The sequence below is a fragment of the Pygocentrus nattereri genome, chromosome 13 (assembly GCF_015220715.1).
Source record: "Pygocentrus nattereri isolate fPygNat1 chromosome 13, fPygNat1.pri, whole genome shotgun sequence".
In the NCBI taxonomy this organism is placed as follows: domain Eukaryota; kingdom Metazoa; phylum Chordata; class Actinopteri; order Characiformes; family Serrasalmidae; genus Pygocentrus; species Pygocentrus nattereri.
This window is the reverse complement of record NC_051223.1, coordinates 30,680,407-30,691,040: the sequence shown is the minus strand read 5'-3', so window position 1 is coordinate 30,691,040 and position 10,634 is coordinate 30,680,407.

The following is a 10,634-nucleotide window of genomic DNA, read 5'->3' as shown; positions in this document are numbered from 1 at the left end:
TGGTGTTCTCTGGCAAATGCCAAGCGTCCTGCTCGGCGTTGGGCTGTGAGCACAACCCCCATCTGTGGACGTCGGGCCCTCATACCATCCTCATGGAGTCGGTTTCTAACCGTTTGTGCAGACACATGCACATTTGTGGCCTGCTGGAGGTCATTTTGCAGGGCTCTGGCAGTGCTCCTCCAGGTAGCGGTCCTGCTGCTGGGTTGTTGCCCTCTTACGGCCTCCTCCATGTCTCCTGGTGTACTGGCCTGTCTTCTAGTAGTGCCTCCAGCCTCTGGACACTACGCTGACAGACACAGCAAACCTTCTTGCCACAGCTCGCATTGATGTGCCATCCTGGATGAGCTGCACTACCTGAGCCACTTGTGTGGGTTGTAGCGTCCGTCTCATGCTACCACGAGTGTGAAAGCACCACCAACATTCAAAAGTGACCAAAACATCAGCCAGAAAGCAGAAAGGTACTGAGAAGTGGTCTGTGGTCCACACCTGCAGAACCACTCCTTTATTGAGTGTGTCTTGCTAATCACCAATAATTTCCACCTGTTGTCTATTCCATTTGCACAACAGCATGTGAAATTGATTGTCTATCAGTGTTGCTTCCTAAGTGGACAGTTTGATTTAATTTTGAGGCCTGTTTGAACAGAGTGTGAGAGAGTTTTCTTTGACCCCTGTCTGTTATCTGTGGATGGTCTGGTAGTGACAACCATAGAGGGCCTAGACCTGGGCCTCTACCATTTCCCAGATGTGCTGCAGATGATGTCCAGGAATGCTGATTTGGAGGTGAGCTGTCAACATCAAACACATTCAACCTGAACCCCAGAGAGACCCTGTCTCTTTTGATGTAGACCTGTGCACTTAGGAATAGGTTTGCTTACAAAAAGCTGTTTTTCTTAGCCGTATGACTTTTCTGTTTGCAATGTTGAAATGTAGACATCACTTTGATGATGTCAGATGAAATGTTGGCCATATTACATCATTTCCACAGAGAATACATTAGAGCTTCACGTCTCCAATATTAGTATTGGCTGAGGCTAAAATGGAAACGTACACCCAGCACTGCTATTTTCTGCCTCCTGGTTTCCTCATGGGAGTTGTGGAATGAGGGTACACACAGTAGACCCTGCTATTAACCCATCTGGTTTTCCACACCTACCAACCATGATCCACATGTCTGTTGGAGAGCTTTAAACATTGTAGTTATGGATATGTATAATCTTCAGTGTTGTACATGCAGTTAGTTGAAGTACAGTAAGGTATACCTTTTCAACATATGTGTAGATACAGGTATCAAGTCTTCATTTAAAGTGTTGATAGATAAGTGATCATTTATTATGTGACACTTATTAACAACATTGTGTCATCCTTTATATAATTGAAATAAACAGTAGTGCAATTTTCACCACTAAACTGAAGCCAGGTGCTAATGATGAGAACAGTGCTGGAGAATATCTTGAAGAAAGTTTAGATGTGTGGTCTGGTATGCTCTTTGTTACTGGAGTGTGTTATCATACCTAGATCATGAGGCCTTCAGAAAGAAAGTTGATGCCTTTGAGTCTGGAAAGGGGTTTAAGATGGTATCCAAAATATTGGTGCCCCAAAATTTCCTCACAGGATTTGCTACTAGTGATGTAAAAGAGTATATGCATCTACTATTAGAAAAAGGCTGCGCAGAAGGTGCAGCAGGAGAAAGCCTTTGCTGCTTAAAAAGGACACAGGCAAAACTAAAGCTTGTTAATGAATAGCAAGGACCAGACTTCTGGAACAATGTGCAATGGACAGGCAAAGATTCAAGTCGAAGATAAGAGATGTTTGATGAAAACCAATAACAGCATTTGATGAGAAGAACCTCAAATCAAGTTGCCCTTGCCAACTTGCGCTCATACAATCGACTATGAATTCCCATCGATACCAGAGAGTGCTTGAGGAGAATGTGATACCACCAGGAAAAAGGTTGAAGCAGATGAAGTGGACCTTCCAATGCGATAGTGATCCTGTTCATACAATCTTATTTCCAAAAAACTAATGGTACAATCATGTGAACAAGTTTCCTGTGACTGTCTACAAGTTTCTGACATCTACTGGGAGAATTTTTTGCCCACTCCTGCATACAGAATCCCCCCCACACAGCATTTCAATGGGATTCAGATCTGGGTTTTGGCTTGGCCATTCCATAACCCTCCATTTCTTCCTTTTGAGCCATTCCTTGGTAAATTTACTTATACAACCCTGTTTCCAAAACAGTTGGGATGCTGTGCAAAATGAAAATAAAAACAGAATGTAATGGATTTAATGGAAAATAGCACAAAGACAACATATCAAATGTTGAAATAGAGTGTTTTTGTTTTTTTGAAAAAAAATTAAGCCCGTTTTGAATTTGATGCCAGCAAAATGTTTCAAAAACCATTCAGGTGCTGCATTTTAAACTGTGTGCTAGTGACAAGGTGGGTGGTCATTCTCCTCTTTAGTTCGGAGGACACAGTGTCCATGATTTCAATTTTTGATTTGTCGAATCACAGGTCACTGTTCCATCTCCCCTCAGTCCATTTAAAATGAGCTTGGGCCCAGAGTAGGCAGCGGTGTTTCTGGATTCTGTTTATGTGCGTTTTCTTCTTTGCATGGTTTTAACTTGCATTTGTGGATGCAGTGACAAACTGTTTTCAGAGACAATGACTTCTGGAAGTGTTCCTGAGCCCATGCAGTGATTTCCACTACAGTATCTTGTGTTTATCATGCACTGAGGACTCGAAGATCACAGTCTGCCAATATGGGTTTTTTCTGCCTTGTCCTGGGCATACAGAGATTTCTCCTGATTCTCAGAATCATGTAATGATATTATGTAGCTTGGATGAGTTCTTTAATTTACGTTGAGAAGTGTTATTCTTAAATTGCAGAGTTGAAAGAATTCTGCAAGAGTGGGCAAACATTTCTCCTAGTAGATGTCAGAAACTGCTACACAGTTAAAGGAAACACCTACATAAAGTTGTTTCTAACAAAGGCAGCAGTACCAGGTACTGATGACAGGGGTGCACAAAAATGACATCTCAGTTATTTTTATTTATTTATTTAGTTTTTTTTTTTGTTTTTTTAAATAAAAACTAATACATTTCTGCTATTTTTGTTCTATTACATAATGTTTACATGTGCTGTTTAGCTGAGGATCAAATACTGATTTGTTCACGTGTCAAAAAAAAAAAGAAAAGAAATTTTATGAGGTGTGCTTACTTTTTCACAATTGTACCATTAGTTTATCCTAGTCTGTCCAGGAAAAGGGTCCACACGGTAAGTGGTACATGTAAATGAATTGTGAATTAAAGTGTGCGTACTTATCCTTCAGTATCTGCTGGGGAAAAAGGCAATGTTAAGCTCCCCACTTCTCTTTCATAAGTAACTCCAAAGAGTGGGCGGGATTAGAGTTTTACGGACGGATATAAAAACCAGGAGAGGCGTTCTTGGCAGTCAATGCGTTTTGTGAGCTTGAATTTTGAAGGCAAGTCAAACCCACTTCAGGTAAGGATTTACCTGTTGATGCTGAAATATGGTAACATTTGGTAAAATTTTTGCTTTAAATCTGTTTTTTAGAGAGCACTGTAGGGTTTTATGCCTCAGATTTAATTCTATTCATAATTTTGTTTTTCAGCTTCTTAATGCTCTTTATTTATCTTTGCATGTATGTAGAAAATGCAGATTCTTCTGTCATTGCTGGTTATGCTGTCTCTGGGAGCCGCACAGAAAAGCACAAGGCAAAACGCTGAGTGGGACTACAGAGCTGAGGGTAAAGCTGTGGGAGGGGGTGTTTATGTACAGGGTTATACATTTTGTCTGTTTTCTCATTTCAGTTCTTAAGAGAAAATCAAGGCTCTGCATGTTTACTCATAAATGAGGCTGAATGTTTTTGATTGCAGCTGAGAAGGTGAACACCAGAGGATGTGCTAACCTCACCTTAGTGCTGGACAACTGGAAGTATGCCATTATGACCCAAGTGAAAGACCTGCTTCTCAATGACCACAGCACTGTGCTGCCTGATTATGGAAGGTTAGTTCTGTGTTCCTCAGCAGCTCTTTGTGCGTATTTAGCTTTTTGTGGGGACCAAATGTCTCCAGGGTTGTAAAACTAAACAAAAATATTGACTTGCTGGTTCTCATGATATATATATATTTTTTGGTTTACACACATGCACCCACCCACATTTTATATATATATATATATAATGTGGGTGGGTGCATATATATATATATATATATATATATATATATATAATGTGGGTGGGTGCATATATATATATATATATATATATATATATATATATATATATATATATATATATATATATATATATATAATGTGGGTGGGTGCATATATATATATATATATATATATATATATATATATATATATATATATATATATATATATATGTGTGTGTGTGTGTGTGTGTGTGTGTGTGTGTGTATAGAGTGTATAGATATATCTGGTGTCTGTAACGGGTGCACCTTACACTAGCTGAATTCACTGATATGTATAATATAATATAATATAATATTATATATATAATCAATCAATCAACATCAAACTTTAAGTTAAGTTGTGATATTTGACTTCACGTTGCAATGTTCTTGTAGGATTCAGCCCCTGTCCGAAGCCCTCAGTGATCTGTATAAGGAGTTTAATGCGCTGAAGGAGCGCCTGGGCGAGCTCAGCTCCAAATTTGAGTCAGTGGAGTCATTTGTAGATGATGTTCGGGCAGGCAGGAGCCTCTCGGCCCCCAGAGAGCAACGCCCTCCACCAGCAGAAGGAGGAAGTGAGCCTGAGGCCACGCCGAGACGCAGAAGCAGAGTGGTGCTGAGAAAAGTGAAGAAGCTAGAGAGCCCACAAGTGTAGAAGATAATTCAGTGCTAATTATGAAAAGACTGATAATTACTTTTTGTGATGCTGTTCTCATGGTCACAGATGTATTTTATTTTTTTAGCAGCACGTCCAGGTGAAACTCAATATCTGTATCTAGACCCACAATGAGTATACAAACCTGTTACTGAAACCTGAAGGGACTTTTATCTTGGCTTTGCTGAAAGAATTTTTGTAGTTTTCTGTTTAGGTACCACTCTACAGTAAGACTGTGCTATAAAAGGTCTATGAATGGTTTTACAGTAGTTTATTATTATGGTTATTAATTAGATCACCTGTTGTTTGCCAAATAGTGAGCCCTCGTATATAGTGTTAAAGGGGAACTCCACCAATTTTTCAGTAGTTACACATAATTAAACGGTTAAGATCTAAACAAAAGTCATTCAGAGTGGTTTGATGTGAAATGCTCCGTTCTAGAGAAGCTCAATGCGTCAAAATTGTTCACAGTTGTAGTGATAGGAACCAGATGTCTGAAAAGTTTAATGCCTCTAAAAGCTACCTCACAAACTTCATACATGAAAATGGTCGCTTCTTTTGCCATTATTATCATTGTATATAAAAGACAAGTGTAGGTTCACTGGAGGGTTTGGTTTGTAAATAAAAGGGTTATGTTTGTGTTGTAGACATGGTGACCCCTGGTTCCTATCACCGCCACTGTAAAAAAAAGTACAGTAGACCACTTTACATCAAACCATTCTGAATGACTTTGTTTACATCACAAGCCATCACTAAACTTATCCATCAGTCAGCATGAAACCTGTCAGCTTCCTCAGGATACCTCACTGGATCGTAGCAAACTATGCCTTTATATTAGGTTATACAAGAAAAGCTGTTTAATGTGTGTTTATTAGTACATTTGGTTTTGAGAGGGGGAAAAAAGACATTTGCTCTTGAAGTGAAAGGGTGGTAAGGAATCCCCCCTGAACCTGAAACGTTATCATACTGCCCCAGAAATATTCATGAGATTGTCATAATAAAGACATAAAACGATTCACTGAGTTTCACTGATGAGCTTTTATTGGCATTACATTCTAGCTATAGCCATTAGCTACAATTAGGAACATTTTTATTCATCTTGCTGGAGATGAGTTTGTGTGAGTATTTTGCAGTTTACGATTACTTTCACTACTGATCCATTCTGTCATGTGCGATGATCATTCGCACTCACCAATTGAATGCTGAAGATTTATTTAAAGCGCCCATATCCAACTTGTTTCTTGTACATTATTTTTTTTTCATGAGGTCTGTTTATGATGTGATTATGTATCAAAAATAGTCATTCATTTTTACATGACCACTGTATCACATTGGATTAAGCAGGCTATTGTTTTTGTTACTGTGCCTTTAAGCCTGATATATGTAAACGAGCTCTGTCCTAATTGGCTGCTCTGCGTTTTTCTTCATTTAAAAAGCTCAGAGCCTCAGTAAGAGTGGGAGGCGCTATGCTGTCGTAAGCGGAATATTTAGAAATTGTAAACTGTTAGTTCCGGCCACGCAAGCTGATTGGTTGAGAAGCGCTCTAACCGGCCGTTATTTCGCCGTAATATCGCGGGTTTTTCACAAACACTGTATCACTCCGCCAAGCAACGACCCCGACTCTGTAGGAGACGCTAAAGCCATTTGAACGTTTTTACCTCTTATTTTGCCACAAACAGAAACTCTGACCACTGAGACGACGCTAAATTCCCAAACCGCCATCATCGCTGAGCAGCTTTTCAGTCGGCATCTGTGACCGAAGAACAGCTAAACAACCTGAAATCAGCCAGAAATGAACTGAATACCATTCGCCAAACGTGTGGTCTGATCTTCAGAGTCTGACCAGATCAGACTAAAACAATAAAGCTGCTCAGCTGAGCTTGGGGCTCGACGTCATGGGAATTGTAGTCCTAGCTTTAGTGCACTACAAAGACCCAGAAACATTAAGCACCTCCAATATCCAAAAATACTCAGAGACTGCAAAACAATAGAGCTATATGTTATGTGAACATCAGCCATCAAACGCACAAAGCAAATAGAATCCATTATAGTTTGTTCATATAAAACACTCAAAATCTTTACTGAGGCCCAATAACTGTAGATACATACAGTCACCGGCCACTTTATTAGGTAGTTTATTGCTAGTAAAAGGTTGGACCCCCTTTTGCCTTCAGAAATGCCTTAATTCTTCATGGCATACTTTCAACAAGGTGTTGGAAACATTCCTCAGAGATTTTGGTTGGTTATTTGAGTTCCTGTTGCCTTTCTATCATCTCAAACCAGTCTGCCCATTCTCCTCTGACCTCTCACATCAACAAGGCATTTTCGTCCACACAACTGCTGCTCACTGGATATTTTCTCTTTTTCGGACCGTTCTCTGTAAACCCTAGAGATGGTTGTGCGTCCCAGTAGATCAGCAGTTTCTGAAATACTCAGACCAGCTCATCTGGTACCAACAACCACGCCACGTTCAAAGTCACTTAAATCCCCTTTCTTCCCCCATTCTGATGCTTGGTCTGCACTTCACCCCTCTACATGCCTAAATGCATTGAGTTGCGGCCATGTGATTGGCTGATTAGCTATTTGTGTTAACAAGCAACTGAACAGGTGTACCTAATAAAGTGGCCGGTGAGGCAAAGGCAATATGTAATTAATGCAGTCACAATAATTATTTAATTTACAAAATTGACATTGGAAGTGTTTCTATTTCGCTGCCATTCGTTTTTTTGTCATAGCTAATTAAAATGGAGTCATTAAGATAGAGGCCTCAATCTTTTAGAAGGCATAACCCCTTTTTTATCATTTACTTCTTGTACTATAAAAACAGAATTAACCGCATCTCCAATTTACTTCTTCTAACTGTGTGCAGGTTTGTGCATCATCATCATGCACATGCTGAACTCATAGATGCAGTTTAGCTTTACAGTAAATGAACACTCTAAAGGGGGACAGTTTTCCTCCAGTTTCCCCAACTGTGCATGCATAAAAACTGAGTAGTAGCCTAATTCAGCAGTAAATGACTTGCCTGTGAAAACAGTACATAACAATTAAATAAATATAAAAAACATAAATACAATAAAACAAACGAATCTGCTGTTTTCACAAGGGGCGTGGCAGGGGGGCTGCGGGGGTGGGTAGGGGCACCAGGGGTGATCAGACCAATGCATACGACTGTAAACTGGGTATTGGACTGTAACTATAAAAACTGGACTTTCTCGTGGAGAGCTTTGGGATGGATAAGGTGCTTTAATATTTGTACTATTCAGAGGGTGAGTTCTGATTGTGGCACGTCTGTGGTGATTTTGTGGCACGTCTGTGGTGATTGTTGTCTTTAGTCACTAGGTGGCGCTGTTGTGCAACATTTAAACATTTACACCATATTACAGTATAAAACCTAAGGACAGCATAAATAAAATTAACGAGAAGCAAATAAAATATGATAAAATACTAAACATTACTAAAGTGTTTGCAAGCCTTTCCAACCACAGCAGATATATCTTCAGCATGCTACCTGGCTCATTTACTGCTGGTTACATAACTCTACTCATTCGTTTAGACTTGGATGTTCAGAGCTAAAACACCATTAGTACGGCACTGTAGTCCAGTACTGGTCTTAATCCAAGTCCAGGAGTTTCCAGTCTAGCTTTATAATAATAATAATAATAGTAATAATAATAATAATAATGACAAGTTAAGCATTGGACTTGATGAAAAGCAAAAGTTAACAACTCCAGTAGTGTTGTAAAAAAAAAAAAAAGAAAACAAGTTAAAATGTTCTGGCAATCACACAAAATAATAATACCATTAATGATGAGGGAGAAAGGAACTGTTTTTCTTTCCGTTAGCAATGTCATGTCTAAGCTATTCCTATGGAAGATTCAGAAATTAAAATATATGATTATCGCCAAACTGGTTCCCCTCTTCTAACTCTGTGAATTTGAAGCTCTTTCTAATTTGGTGACGAGTTGAATCAGTGAGTTAAATGAGGTGCTAAACTCTTCAGTGCCAGCCAGGACTGCAGTCTGACATCTCTGACAGAAATTCCAGTGTTCAGTGAATCACTGTAAAATGAATGAATGATTTTTTTGTGGCATGTTTACTAAGCATTTGTAAATACAGAGCAGAAGATAAATGAATAAAAGAGTTTTGCTTTATTTTAAATAAAATGAGGTGTTTTTTCATGAACATTAAATTCTCTACTCTTCTGTGCTCAGCCACAGCAGCTCGATGGTGAGATGTAAAAAGCCTCTCTCTGAATATTATGGAAGGAGCTTGTTAGCTACCAGCTGACCTAGGGGTGGGTAATATGACGATAATTTATTCTTATTGGGATAAATTAGGTGATACATTCTCCAACAATCTCAAGAACCTATGCAAAGGACAATTAAGCATGGAAACAGTTCTTTAAGGGTTAATGGTTCTTTATAAAACCACTATCTTTAGTAAGGAACCTTGGAAGAACCGTCTATTTTAAGAGTGTATATCGAATATTTTGCTTGTTTAAATGGTTCTCTGTTCAGCAAAATGGTTCTTTGGATCGATGGAGAATGTGTTGTGCATGGAACCTTTTAGAAAGGGTTCTGTATAGCACCAAAAAGTTTCTTCTATTGTTACATGCTTGGCACGGTAACATTTTGGTAATTTAAGCTTGAAATGGTTTTATATAGAACTCATGGTTCTAAAGAGAATCATTGCCTTTTCTAAAGAACCCTTGTAGAACCATTTTTTTAACACTGTAATGAAACACACCTGAACCAGTTAATGAAGGCCTGGATGGGAATCTGAATATCTGTGTTTTGGGTCTGAACTGTCTGGGGTGGGAGACCAGGACTGGACACCTCTGCATTAGTGTATCTCAGAGATGCCCAGTTCTAGAACCGGAGATCTACCACCCTGCAGAGTTCAACTGAAACCCTGATCTGACACACCTGAACCAGGTAATCAAGGCCTCCAGGCTCATCTAACTATAAGAGTCAGGTGAGTTGGATCTGAGCTTTTCAGCGTGATGGATCTCCAGGAGCAGGACTGAGCACCTGACTGTAACTCATACCTCAGTTAAACACAATCCCAAATAGAACGGTGATGTTTTATTATTAAGACTTTATTTACAGGCGTGTGAGATATCGCAGACTCAGATTTATCACGTTTCAGACCAACATGTCTGATTTTTTAACCCGACTCTGAGTGTAATCTAGAGTAAACTGATCGACTCAATCTGAACAGATTCCTGCAACAGCCACTTGTGCTACATTAAGTGTTTTTATTCCCCTCAAACTCCAGTTTATACAACAGAGGCTGAATTTCCTAAAGCTGCACATTCTTCTAACTTAAGCATGTAAAACCACAGGGCAGCACCAAATCATATCTCAGCTTAGTTTGGACAGCTAACTTACTGTTTTAACTGCAGCAGCAGTCTTTCGACATCTCTCACTCAGTTTCCTGTTTTATCCTCTAAACTCATTTGAAACATTGAATCTTGTCTGTTGTGTGTGAAGCTATTAGCATGCTAGCCTGCACATATCACAACCCCCTGATTAGTTTCTGCTTTTGTGTCACTCCAACATGTTGACTTTACTCATTTCAACTGTAATCATTCTACTTGAAATTCATCACAGTTTAGCTGGAATCGACCCTGTCTTCTAGCAGACCAGTTAGCTAGTCTAGTAAATATATATGCTTGGAACTTGGATATAACAAAGTAGTCAGTGTACAGCTTGTATTGTGGTATATATTTATATACATATACATTGTATTGT